This window comes from Phoenix dactylifera, unplaced genomic scaffold (assembly GCF_009389715.1).
Source record: "Phoenix dactylifera cultivar Barhee BC4 unplaced genomic scaffold, palm_55x_up_171113_PBpolish2nd_filt_p 000240F, whole genome shotgun sequence".
Taxonomy (NCBI): domain Eukaryota; kingdom Viridiplantae; phylum Streptophyta; class Magnoliopsida; order Arecales; family Arecaceae; genus Phoenix; species Phoenix dactylifera.
Window position 1 is genome coordinate 668,882 of NW_024067737.1, and position 13,435 is coordinate 682,316.

The following is a 13,435-nucleotide window of genomic DNA, read 5'->3' on the forward strand; positions in this document are numbered from 1 at the left end:
TCAGGGTTTGGGTCGACTCAAAGTTTACTTGGGTCGACTCAACTTCTTCTTGGGTCGACCCTCTCAGTAATTCCAGAGAACCAATTTCTGTCTGTCTTTCTGTCTTGCCTTTGGGTCGACCCTCTCAGGGTTTGGGTCGACTCAAGCTTGGGTCGACTCAACCACTGTGTGGGTCGACCCTCTCAGTGAATCCAGAGAACATTTTTCCTTTGTGTTTTGAGGTTCTTTGGAGGTTGGGTCGACTCATGCTTACCTTGGGTCGACCCAACTCACTGTTCATTTGTGCTGTTTTTGCAGGAGTGTGCCAGATGATTCCTTGAAGTGCCGGGGTCGACCCAATCAACCTATGGGTCGACTCAATTCACACTTTGCTGCAATCTCAAGGTTAGATCCATCCAAATGAACAAGACCATATATATACTTTCAATTAAGCATATGTACTGAGAGTAATGAACTTATAAATGAAGTATCAATTTAACTTATAGCATGCTTTAAATAATTGCTTGTTAATCATCAAAATAACACCATCATCCTCAATCTCCCCCTTTTTGATGATTACAAAATAAAGAGTATAAGCCTATTGATACTTGTCTTTAAAATCAGTTTATAAAAGGGATTGGATTTCAGAATTTCAGCTTTTCATATATATAAGTGAAACCTCCCCCTATATCATTAAAAATTTGCCAATTTGACTTTTTGAATGGCTCCCCCTTTCATTTATAATTCATTAGCAATGAAACTTCAAAAATTTGAGATAATAAATGAGTTTCAGCTTATGTATCGGGGTGCGAGAGGTGCGTGCCAAATTCTGAATTTTTATATGTGCCAAATTCTGAATCTTGATAGAAATTTTTGATTTTGTGATTTTCATTGTTGCAAATTGCTCCCCCTTAGATATGTAATCTTTCTTATATGATTTTCAATTTGTTTGCCCATACTCACTCTTTCTCACAAAATTAATACTCTTTCCTTCTCTTCTCCTTTATATACACTCTTTCCTAAATTAATACTCTTTCCTTCTCTTCTCCCCCTTTTTGTTATCATCAAAAACATATATGGGAAAAGATGCAATAAAGAACAAGCTTTAGACTTCATTGATCAAAATAGGAACATTTTTCATACATTAATTTCCAAAATAAGTACAATGTTCCTCAATCAAGATTTAAAGATATGAAGGAAAAACAAGATACATATATATAAGAAAAGGCAAGATACATATGAGAACTAGATTTCTAGCCTAGGCTCTAAACATAGATGCTAAAATCAGCCTAGGGGGAATCTAATGGCTGGGATCTAGTCCTCATCCGCCTAGCATACGTGGCGAGGGGAGGTCGAGTCTGGTGTGACTGGGTCTGGCGTGGAGCACGTCGAGCTGGATGACTCTGTGCCGATATCTCTGACTCAGCAGCCTGTGGCATAGATGGTCCATGTGTCTCTCTCTCTCTCCGGAGTGCTCCAATCTGCTGCCTCAGATCACTGATATCAGCAGACATGACATCCAAGCGGGCGTCCAATCGGCTCGTGAGCCCGTCAGTAATAGTCCTCGCCTGAGCTGTCATGAGCTCTGTCATCCTGCTCCAGAAGTCATCCGTATCTGTCGGAGGAGCAGATGACGATGGTCCAGCCTCTGAGGGTGCAGTGGGAAGATCCATAGGCTCCTCATCCTCACCCTCTGGTGCCTCTCCCTCTGGTGCCTCACCCTGAATGCCTGCACCAGTATGTATCCACTGCCCGTTCACTTTCTCATAACCCATGCGTATGAGTGACCGTGCAGTGTACGTGTCTGTGGGTTGCAGATTCTTGAATGCTTCCTCCTCGAGAGGTAACCCATGCTGACGGAAGATTAATGTAAGTATCATACCATAAGGTAATGATACCCTGTTGCTGCTTATTACCTTTCTCATTTGCCTCAATATCATGGCCGGAAGATTTAGGGGAATCCCCCTAATCATGCACTCCATAACTGCAAGATCTCGTTCTGAGATGAGATCGAATCTCCCGGTCTTCGGAAATAAAATCCTATTTACCATATTAAGCAACAACCTCATTTCGGCGGAAAGAGAGCTAGCTATTACCTTTTGAGAGAAATCGAAGTTCTCATTTTTCATGATCAGCTGAAGAGCTCTCATTTTGTTATCTGATCTTTCCGGAATAGCTCCCGTGCAAGGTAGGTGTAGAAGCTCACTCAAGCTCTCCTCGGATACACGGATCCGAATCCCTCTAACATCTGAAACAAGCCCTCCCATACCAGTCTTGAGGAAGGCGTAGAACTCTTGGACTAACCCGGGGTAAATCACCACATCAAGGGAGCAAAGATACTCCCATCCTTGTCTTTGGATCCATTCCCAAATTCGAAATCCTTCTTGGTTGAAAAACTCCGAATGGATCCTTCTTCCGGTGGTAACCGGCCTCCCCGCAAATCTTGCAAGAAGCACTGAGGGGAAGGAGGAGGAGGGACCTCCGCACGTGCCTCACGTCGTGGAGACACGGGAGAAGGCTCGGTAGGGCGCCTTTCCTCTTGTTGGACTCGGCTCACTCTTCCGGATCTCTTGGCTACGGCTCGTTTGGGACCCATTTCTCCAAGATCTTAAAGAAATCTACTGTTTGGAGGAGTCTAGTGGAGATTGGAGAGTGGGGACCAAGCTTTTCGGAAGGAGACAAAGGGCAAACAGTGCCCTAGATAAGCTCTCGGGCCCCCTTTTAACAGTGGGGTCCCGACGTTGGGTCGACTCAAGAATTTTCTTGGGTCGACTCAACGTTGGGTCGACCCTTGTTCTGGGTTGGGTCGACCCAAGTGCAGAACTTGGTTTTCTCTCCCTTTTTGCTTCTAAAAAGTTTTCCTCGCTTTTAATCCTTGTAAGCTCCTTATGGGACATTGATACATGAGTAAGAAATTTATAGACAACAGATTTGACTCATGTTTCATGGGATTTTTGAAGTTAGAAGAATGTATCGTGAGACTACTAACTTCCTTTCACATTCATTCAATAAAAGGATCACATATACCTAATTCTCTTCTGAGCGTACAGAATCTATCTTCACTCAGTGGTTTTGTAAATATATCGGCCAGTTGTTTTTCTGTGCATATATGCTCAATGCGTACATTTCCATTTTGCACATGATCCCTAATGAAATGGTACCTTATTTCTATGTGTTTGGCCTTAGAGTGCTGAACTGGATTTTTAGTGAGATTGATAGCACTCGTATTGTCACACTTAATAGGAATATTTTCTAGTTTAACTCCATAGTCCTCTAGTTGTTGCTTGAGCCATAATACTTGAGCACAACAACTACCAGCAGCTATGTATTCAGCTTCGGCTGTGGATAGTGCTACTGAATTCTGCTTTTTACTAAACCATGATACTAAATTGTTTCCTAAGAATTGGCATGTGCCACTTGTGCTCTTTCTATCTAATTTGCATCCGGCAAAATCTGCATCTGAGTATGCAAGCAAATCTAGACATGAGTCTCTCGAGTACCATAACCCAATGGTGGTGGTTCCTCTTAAATATCTAAGGATCCTCTTAACTGCACTTAAATGTGACTCCTTAGGATCCGATTGATATCTAGCACATATCCCTACACTAAATACAATGTCGGGTCTACTAGCCGTAAGATAGAGCAAGGATCCAATTAGTCCTCTATAGAGCTTAATATCTACACTTTTCCCTTTTTCATCCTTGTCTAGCTTATTAGTGGGATTCATTGGAGTGCCAATTCCCTTATGATTTTCATTCCCAAACTTCTTTAGTATTTCCTTTGTATACTTAGTTTGATGAATGAAAATGCCTTCCTTGGTTTGTTTGATTTGTAATCCTAGAAAGAAACTTAGTTCTCCCATCAAACTCATCTCAAATTCTCCATGCATTAGATCAGCAAATTCTTTGCATAGAGTATCATTAGTGGCACCAAAGATTATGTCATCTACATATATTTGTACCACTAATAGATTTTTGTCCTTTCTTTTGATAAATAAAGTTTTATCTACATTTCCTCTACAAAAATCATTTTCAAGCAGAAATTTACTTAGTCTATCATACCAAGCCCTAGGTGCTTGCTTTAAACCATATAATGCCTTATGTAATTTAAACACATGATTTGGCAATTCATGATTTTCAAATCCTGGAGGTTGTTCTACATATACTTCCTCCTCAATAATACCATTTAAAAATGCACTCTTCACATCCATTTGATATAATTTAAAATCCATAAAACATGCAAATGCTAGAAGTAATCTTATAGCTTCTAATCTAGCTACTGGAGCAAATGTCTCATCATAATCTATTCCTTCTTCCTGATTGTATCCTTTAGCTACAAGTCTAGCCTTATTTCTTATAACTACTCCATTTTCATCTAATTTATTTCTAAATACCCATTTTGTTCCAATTATTGAATTATGCTTTGGTCTTTCAGTTAATGTCCATACATTACTTCTTTTAAATTGATTTAATTCCTCTTGCATGGCATTTATCCAGTTAGTATCTTTTTCAGCTTCTTCATAAGTTTTAGGTTCTAATTGTGAGACAAAAGCAAGATAATCATTTAAATTTCTAAGAGAAGATCGAGTTCTTACCCCTTGAGATGGATCACCAATAATTAAGTCTTTGGGATGTCCATGTGCATACCTCCATTCTTTTGGCACATCTTGGGGTTGTGGTGGCACGCAATCTTCTCCCTTATCTTGATTTGGCACATCATCAATTTTTAACTTCTCAAAGTCGATAATTCCTGTATCATCATCAACAAAGTTTTCTTTCCTAGCAGACTCACTATCAGACTCATCAAATATGATATTGACCGACTCTTCCACTACTAGGATTCTTTTATTGAATACTCTGTATGCCTTGCTAGATGTGGAGTATCCTAAGAAGATACCTTCATCTGACTTGGCATCAAATTTACTTAAGTCCTCCTTGCCATTATTTAAAATAAAACATCTACACCCAAACACTTTAAAATATTTTGCAGTTGGTTTCTTATTCTTCCAAAGTTCATAAGGAGTTTTCTTAGTTATAGGTCGTATTAAAACTCGATTTAAAATATGGCAAGAGGTGTTTATAGCTTCAGCCCAAAAGTACTTTGGAAGATTTGACTCGCACAACATTGTGCGTGCCATTTCTGCCAATGTCCTATTTTTCCTTTCAACAACCCCATTTTGTTGAGGCGTTCTAGGTGCTGAAAATTGATGTGATATTCCATTTACAGTGCAAAATTCCTCGAAGTGTTGATTTTCAAATTCCGTGCCATGATCACTTCGAATTGCTATCAATGTAAGTTTCTTTTCATTTATTATTTTATTATATAGTTTCAAGAATTCAGAAAATGCTTCATTCTTATGTGCCAAAAATGAAACCCATGTATACCTTGAAAAGTCATCAACAATAACTAGTCCATATTTCTTTCCTCCTAGACTTGTAGTTCTAGTAGGTCCAAATAAATCCATATGTATGAGTTCAAATGGTCTAGTTGTTGATACTACATTTTTAGATTTGAAGGATGATCTAGTTTGTTTTCCTAGAGAACATGGTCCACATATTTTATTTTTTTCAAAAATTAATTTTGGCACATCCTTTATTAGTTCCTTCTTAACTAGTTTTGATATTAATTCCATACTAGCATGTCCTAGTCTTCTATGCCAAAGCCAACTAGTTTCATTCTTCTTTTCTTCATTAGTCATTAAGCATAAACCATTTTTCTTACCTAATTCATGAAAATCTACTAAATAAATGTTTCTTTGCCTTTGTCCTATAAGTACAATGCTATTATCCTTAGGATTTGTGATAATGCATACAGATGCTTCAAATGTAACTTTAAATCCTTTATCACAAAATTGACTTATACTAAGAAGATTATGTTTCAAACCTTTAACCAATAAAATATTTTCTATAAAAATAGATGGAGCAATGAAAATTTTACCCTTTCCAATGATATGACCTTTACCATTGTCTCCATAGGTAACTACTCCACCTTTCTTTGGTTCCAAAGTGACAAACTGATCTTCGTCACCGGTCATGTGTCTTGAACAGCCACTATCAAGATACCATCGTTTTTCCATTTTATCAGCTGTAAGACACACCTGCAATCAAGATCAAGATGAAACTTTAGGTACCCAAACTAAGTTGGGTCCTTTAGGGTTAGTACTCCATGTTCCTTTTGGAACCCAAACTTTCTTGAATTTAATCTTTTGATTATTACTTGATTTGTTTTGACTAGATTTTCTAAAATTACATTCATATGCTCTATGTCCTATCTTATTGCAACAATAACAAGTAATATTTTCATTTTTTGCTTTTACAAAAATATTCTTTAAGAATTTTTGTTTTGTATTTGGTCTATAGCCTAAACCTGCCCTATTATATACAGCTCTTTGACTATCAAGTATCATATTTAACTTGGTAGAACTAAGAGTAAATCTATTTACCAAGGATTTATACTTTTCAGCATTTTCTTTTAACTTAGTATTTTCAGCAATTAGATTCTTGTTTTCATTTTCAAGTTTCCTACTTAATGTTTCATAGTTATTAGACAGTTTCATTTTATCTTTAATGAGAGATTGATTTTCTTCTTTTAGAGCTTTATTTTTATTAATTACTTTCTTATGTTCTTCCATAAGTTCTAAAAATGCATCATGTAACTCATCAACAGTAAAATCACAGTCAAGTTCAGAATCTACCTCATCGTCATTGGCCATATGACATATTTGGGCCGTGTCTTGATGATCTTCGTCCTCTGAACTTGAATCCTCACTCTCACTCCAATCGGCCATAAAATTCTTCTTTTTCAGTTTTCTTGCCATCCACTTCAAATCTGGGCAATCTATCTTATAATGCCCGGGTTTGTTACACTCATAGCAAATAGGGGTTTCTTTCTCCTTTTCTTTGTCCTTACCCTTTTCTTTGTCCTTACCCTTCTCTTTGCTTGAGTTACCTTTAGAGAAGAGCTTCTTTTTATGGAATCTATTTTTACCTCTCATAAATTTTCTGAATTTTCTCCCAAGTGCTGCCATCCCTTCCTCATCAATATCTTCATCGTCATCTGAGTCTTCTGATTCAGATTATTGTCTAGGGGTGGTAGTCTTTAGGGCAAGGGGCTTTCTTCTCTTGACCTCATCTTCTGAGTTTTGCCTCATTGTCAACTCATGGGTCATGAGTGACCCTAGAAGCTCCTTTAGCTGCAGTGCGTTGAGGTCCTTCGCTTCTTGTATGGCGGTTACCTTGGCCTCCCAATTCCTTGGTAGAGACCTGAGAATTTTACGCACCAAATCAGAGTTAGAGTAAGATTTTCCTAAACTTTTGAGTCCATTTATAATATCAGTAAAGCGAGTGAACATATCAGTTATGGATTCGGTAGAATCCATTTTAAACAATTCATATTTATGTACTAATATATTTATCTTTGACTCCTTGACTTGATTGGTCCCTTCATGTGTGACCTCAAGTCTATCCCAAATTTCTTTGGCAGTGGAGCAAGTGGATATTCTATTGAATTCATTTACATCTAAAGAGCAATAAAGTATGTTTATAGCTTTTGCATTCAATTGTGCTAGTCTTCTATCATTTTCGTTCCAATCCATTTCTGGTTTGGGTATGATAGTGCCTTCTATATTGAGTGTGGGTGTGTGAGGTCCTCTAGTGATTACTTGCCATACCTCATAATCTAAAGCTTGAATGAATATCCTCATCCTAGCTTTCCAATATGCATAATTTGTGCCATTAAATAGAGGTGGTCTATTTGTGGATTGCCCCTCACTCATTGCACCTCCCACTTGGGTTGTCATGATCTTTAACTCTTGATGGTTAGATCAATGAGCACTATTAGAGCACCTTGCTCTGATACCACTTGTTGCCCAAGGTGACAATCCAAGAGGGGGGGGTGAATTGGTTTCTTTTAAACTTTTGGTGCTTTTAAAAACTTTCTTAGTTAAGTGCGGTGGATGCTTTCTTAGGCTATTTGAGTGAGTTATGCTAATGCAATGATAGAAGATAAAGCAAGAGAAAATAGAGGCACAAGCACAATGCAAACACCACAATATATAGTGGTTCGGTGCTCTCCTTAGCACCTACGTCCACTCCCCAAGCGTACCCTTGGGATTTCACTATAATCACGCGGATTACAGTTGGATTGTTTTCCGGGCTCACAATCCAAAAACCTAGTTGGTTTTACGGGCTCACCAACGAACCTATACACTTGGTTTTGCGGGCTCACCAAGAACCTTGTTGGTTTTGCGGGCTCACCAACGAACCTATACAACTTTGGTTTTACGGGTTCACCAAAAACCTTTGTTGGTTTTGCGGGCTTACCAACGAACCTTTACAAAGAGTTTAAGCAAATGAAAATAAAAGATTTAACTCCTAAATGAGCATATAAGACAATGTGAACAATAAGAAGAGTTAGAAAGAAATTATCGCTTTGAAGTTCGCTTGCTCTTCTTTGCCAAGAATGCTTCACTCTTCAAAGGGGGGAAGGAGCTCTTGATGCCTCTTTGAATGTGCTCAATCCCTTTCTTTGATTCTTGGATGAAGCTCTTGATGAAGAAGATTAGGGCTCTTTTGGTTTTCTTGTGTATGCTTTGATATCCCACTCAAAAGTTGTTTCTCTCTGATGAATAGTGCCCTTTAAATAGCCTCCCACCTTCTTTGGTCAAGCCCCATCCGTCAGATTTGAAAAACTAGCCGTTACAAGCCTTGGAAAGGACAAAAAGTACATCTGCAGAACTAGCCGTTACTGTTCAGCCCGTGGTTGGGTCGGCTCAACCTGTCCTTGGGTCGACCCAACTTGGCCTTGGGTCGACTCAAACATTCCTTGGGTCGACCCTCTCAGAGAACACAGAAACATGAATTTCAAACTTCCTTCACTTGGGTCGACCCAACCATTCTTTGGGTCGACTCAAACTTCACTTGGGTCGACTCAACTTCTTCTTGGGTCGACCCTCTCAGTAATCCCAGAAGACCATTTTCTGTCTGTCTTTCTGTCTTCCATTTGGGTCGACCCTCTCAGGGTTTGGGTCGACTCAAAGTTTACTTGGGTCGACTCAACTTCTTCTTGGGTCGACCCTCTCAGTAATTCCAGAGAACCAATTTCTGTCTGTCTTTCTGTCTTGCCTTTGGGTCGACCCTCTCAGGGTTTGGGTCGACTCAAGCTTGGGTCGACTCAACCACTGTGTGGGTTGACCCTCTCAGTGAATCCAGAGAACATTTTTCCTTTGTGTTTTGAGGTTCTTTGGAGGTTGGGTCGACTCATGCTTACCTTGGGTCGACCCAACTCACTGTTCATTTGTGCTGTTTTTGCAGGAGTGTGCCAGATGATTCCTTGAAGTGCCGGGATCGACCCAATCAACCTATGGGTCGACTCAATTCACACTTTGCTGCAATCTCAAGGTTAGATCCATCCAAATGAACAAGACCATATATATACTTTCAATTAAGCATATGTACTGAGAGTAATGAACTTATAAATGAAGTATCAATTTAACTTATAGCATGCTTTAAATAATTGCTTGTTAATCATCAAAATAACACCATCATCCTCAGGTTCTGTAGTCCCCTTGAAAGCTGGAGGAGCCAGCCTCTTAAATTCAGCTATGCTGCTGCGATGTTCGCACTGTTCCCCTCATTCTTGCTGTGGCTGTGTCTGGAGCAACTGCGCTTGTTGTTGGAGCAACTGCTGTTGCACCTGCTGTTGCATTTGCATAAGGCCTACTATGGTCTGCATAACCTGGCCTAAACCCGGTTCTTGTCCTGTTTGAGGGTTCACGACTCCCTCCTGCTGAGGGATACTCGTAGCCCGTTGGGGTGTGCTGTCAGCATGCCAGTTCGGTATCTCATTCGTAGCACCAATAGTAGTCTTTTTCGCCCGACGTTGAGGCATCCTGACCTATATGTATCAAATAACAGCAGATTCATAAAAAGAAAGCTCACTGAATTAAAATATATATATATATTTTTAATAAGAATAATCATCACATTCTTTCCACCTAACGTCCCAACGTCCCTAGCGTCTACCCACCTACACTCATATCGTGTATAACTCTTTGTCTTAGATTCTATCCTCGTGTGCTCTGATACCACTTAAGTTGTCACGCCCCCGTCCCGAGATCGCGAGCCGGGGGTCGCGCCAACCGCCGCACACCCGTAGGAAACTCTCCCCACGAGCATGCAAGGCATCTAAACCAAACACCTCAATTATGAAATTCTAGAATAATTGAACAGAATAAATGCAATCTTATTCCATTGACTAACTCAAGTCATAATGACTCACAAGTCTAAATACGCAGCGGAATAATCATTTACCAACATACAGAAACCTAGTTCTTAAAATAACAAAAGTCCACCAATCATAATAAATGTCCATAATAACAAATCAACTTAAATAACCCTAATCTAAGATAACTTGTGCCACAAATCCTTCTAGTCGCTCTCCCATTTTGAATCTCCAATAAACTAGTTCTCGAAATCTGTAAAACAACAACACATAATATAATGAGCTAGACATCCCAGTAAGTAATGAACACTCTAGCTAGATAAATCAAGCAATAATATGTGGAAAATAAATAAATATGCAGTTCCAAAGTATAAGTCAAATATTTCTTGAATTCATAAGATTCTTTTCGCGGTTTCAAGATTCTTTCACATATTCAATTTATCATGTCGATCCTGGACTATGACCACATGTTCCCTGTGGCAGGGTCATCAACACCGACTAATCTTCTTGCGGTGAGTCCTTCAGGACAGTCAATTGCCAACGTATCTGCCCCCATTGGCGGGGTCCTCAACATAGCCAGGTCGATAGTTCACTTTGTTCTCTATTTCATATTTCAGTTATATATAAAAAAAATCATACAATGTCAAAACCAAAAGTCGTTCATATCTTAGTTTCTTTCAATTTATCGGATTTAACTCAACAGCCAGGAACTATGACCACATGTTCCCTGTGGTAGGGTCATATCACCGATTATTCATCTTGCGGTACCAATGTATTAGCCCCCATTGGCAGGGTCCTCAACATAGCCCGATTGCAAGTCTGAATCTATTTCAAGTCATAATCTTTTCTTACATTATGTTTAGTGTTCCAAGCCAAAAGGTACAATGTCAGAGCAATTAAACACAATTCAAATCAGAAGCAAATACGTTCAATCATAATCATATAATATTCTAAAGTACACATATAATCCATGCATCAAATTCGAAATCACCAATAATTCGATTCGTGAAACATATATATAGTTTGCCGATAAATCTAGAAAAGAGGTTACATCACTTACCTTGCGAACGCGATCCACAACAAATCCAATTAATTCCGCAAATCCCTCGCAGAACCTAATATTCAAAAACCATATTTTCTTTTAAAATTCATCACAATATATATATAAAACCTAAATTTTAACATTCTCCCAGGGCCGACCCTGCCGAAGTGTCTAGCACCCCGGGTTCGGGTTCGGATCCGGGTTCATACCCGTAAACCACCCTCCTTTTATTTTTTATTTTTTTTCTTCTTTCTTTTTTTTTCTTTTCTTTTTCTTTTCTTTTTCTTTTCTTTTCTTTTTTCCTTCTTTTCTTTTTCTTCTTTCTTCTTTTCTCTTTTCTTTTTCCTTCTTTTCTTTTTCTTCTTTCTTCTTTTCTCTCCCGACTCCCTTCTTCTCCTTCGGCGAAACAGGGGATCCATGACCCCTGCCGCCGCCCCCTCTTCTTTCCTCCCGGTCGAATCCAAGGCGGCCGCGGTGGCCGGCCTTGGCAGCGGCAGCGGCAGCGGGTGGCGGAGCAAATCCGGCCACCCCCGGCGACTGGCGGCGGCGAACACGCCGACGGCTAGAACAAGCCGTTTTGGACCCAAATCCGGTGATCGGCCGGCTCCAACCCACCACACGTCATGGCCAAGCAGTGAAAGAAGAGGAGAGAAAGGCTAAGGATTCTTACCTCCGTCCCGACGTCCGGCGCCTCTCTTCTCCGGCGGCAAGGAAGAAGAAGACCACCCGGTGCCGTGGCTTCTCTTCTCTCTCTCTCTCTCCCTCTCTCTCGGTGGCAACACGAAGAAGAACCCCCCCTGCGTGCGGCGGCTCTCTCTTTCGGTGGGCTCAAAGGAGGAGAGGAAGGAGAAGGAAGCCCTAAAACAGGGCTCCTCCTTCTTCTTCGGGATGGAGGATCCATCCCGTTGCCTCACGTGCGTTGCACGTGAGGTCAAGTATTGGGACTGGGCCGGTCAAGTGGACCGGGCCCAGTTCCAGGGTCTCACATACACCATGATTTTTCAGAAAGGCAGGAAGATGGGAAATCAAAAAGAGCCAATCAGGAACTCATTCAAGAAGAACAAGGTCTCGTGCCGATACAAGACCTTCATAATTTGTACAAGATCAAAGGTGAGAGTAAGATGAGAGTGTGGGGTATAGACTCATTCTTTTAGGAGAAATTATACCCTTCCATGTCATTGGTGCACCATAGGAACAAATTATGAGCGGGGCAGCAATCTGAGACGAGCGTACGGTAGATAATATGAGATGGTTTTGGCATGGTGCACTGCCGCATCATACATGTGGTGTAGAAGATAATATCTCTTCATTTAGGGTTGCTAGCACTAATTTTTTTTTTTTTAACTATCATTCTTATAGCAGGATCCTGTGAAGGTTTTGAAGCTTTGCTTCCAAATTTATTCTTGATAATATTACAGTAAAGTAACTTTCCTGACACTTGCAATAAATCAACAATTTTTCATTTGATACACCAATCTAAACACACCCAGGCCCAATCTGAACACTTATGCCAATGGATCAGGTACGGAACAAAAGATAAATCCATCAAATTTGTAGATCTAGGCCTAGATTTTTTTTAAAGTTTAGCTAATCCGACCCCATCCAAGCTCAGTTTATTTCGAACCTGGACTGATCCAACATGGACTCAATCTCTACCCAACCAAATCCTACTCTTTCTGACCCAATCCAATTGCCAACCTCTTAATCGGTCAAGTTTGGGTTTGGCAATACTGATACCCAATCCATAAAATATTTAAGTTTTTGGACAGGCTAATCCAAACTTCAATATCTTGTTTCTTAATAATTAACGATAGAAATAAGATTTCAATTGGAGTTAATGAACTTTGATGCAGTTGTGGATGATCGCGTGGCCTAATGGATAAGGCGCTCGCCTCCGGAGCGGGAGATTGTGGGTTCGAGTCCCATCGCGATCGACTGCATTTTTTTAACTCCATGTCCTCCTGCACTTACCTGATTACCTCCAAGCCCTCTTTCTTTTCAAAGTTCTACAATGGCAACTTCATGCTGACGAAACAAGAATTTGATTTTTTTTTGTCCAAATTTTTGCTTTATTTGTCTTCTAGGATCCAACAAGCCACCTTCTGTGAAAAACTAATATTGTTTTTCTTATCCCCAAAGTTCTAGGAATCAGGCTTCATACTCACAACACAAGAATTTGAATTTCTTTCTCAA

The 13,435-nt window shown here is 39.9% G+C and overlaps 1 non-coding gene across 1 annotated transcript; it reads left to right on the forward strand.

The window, feature by feature from the left end:
- The first annotated feature begins 13,103 nt into the window (after positions 1 to 13,103).
- TRNAR-CCG lies at positions 13,104 to 13,176 on the forward strand. Its single transcript has one exon. It is a non-coding gene; the product is annotated as a tRNA-Arg (tRNA).
- Positions 13,177 to 13,435: the final 259 nt, after the last annotated feature.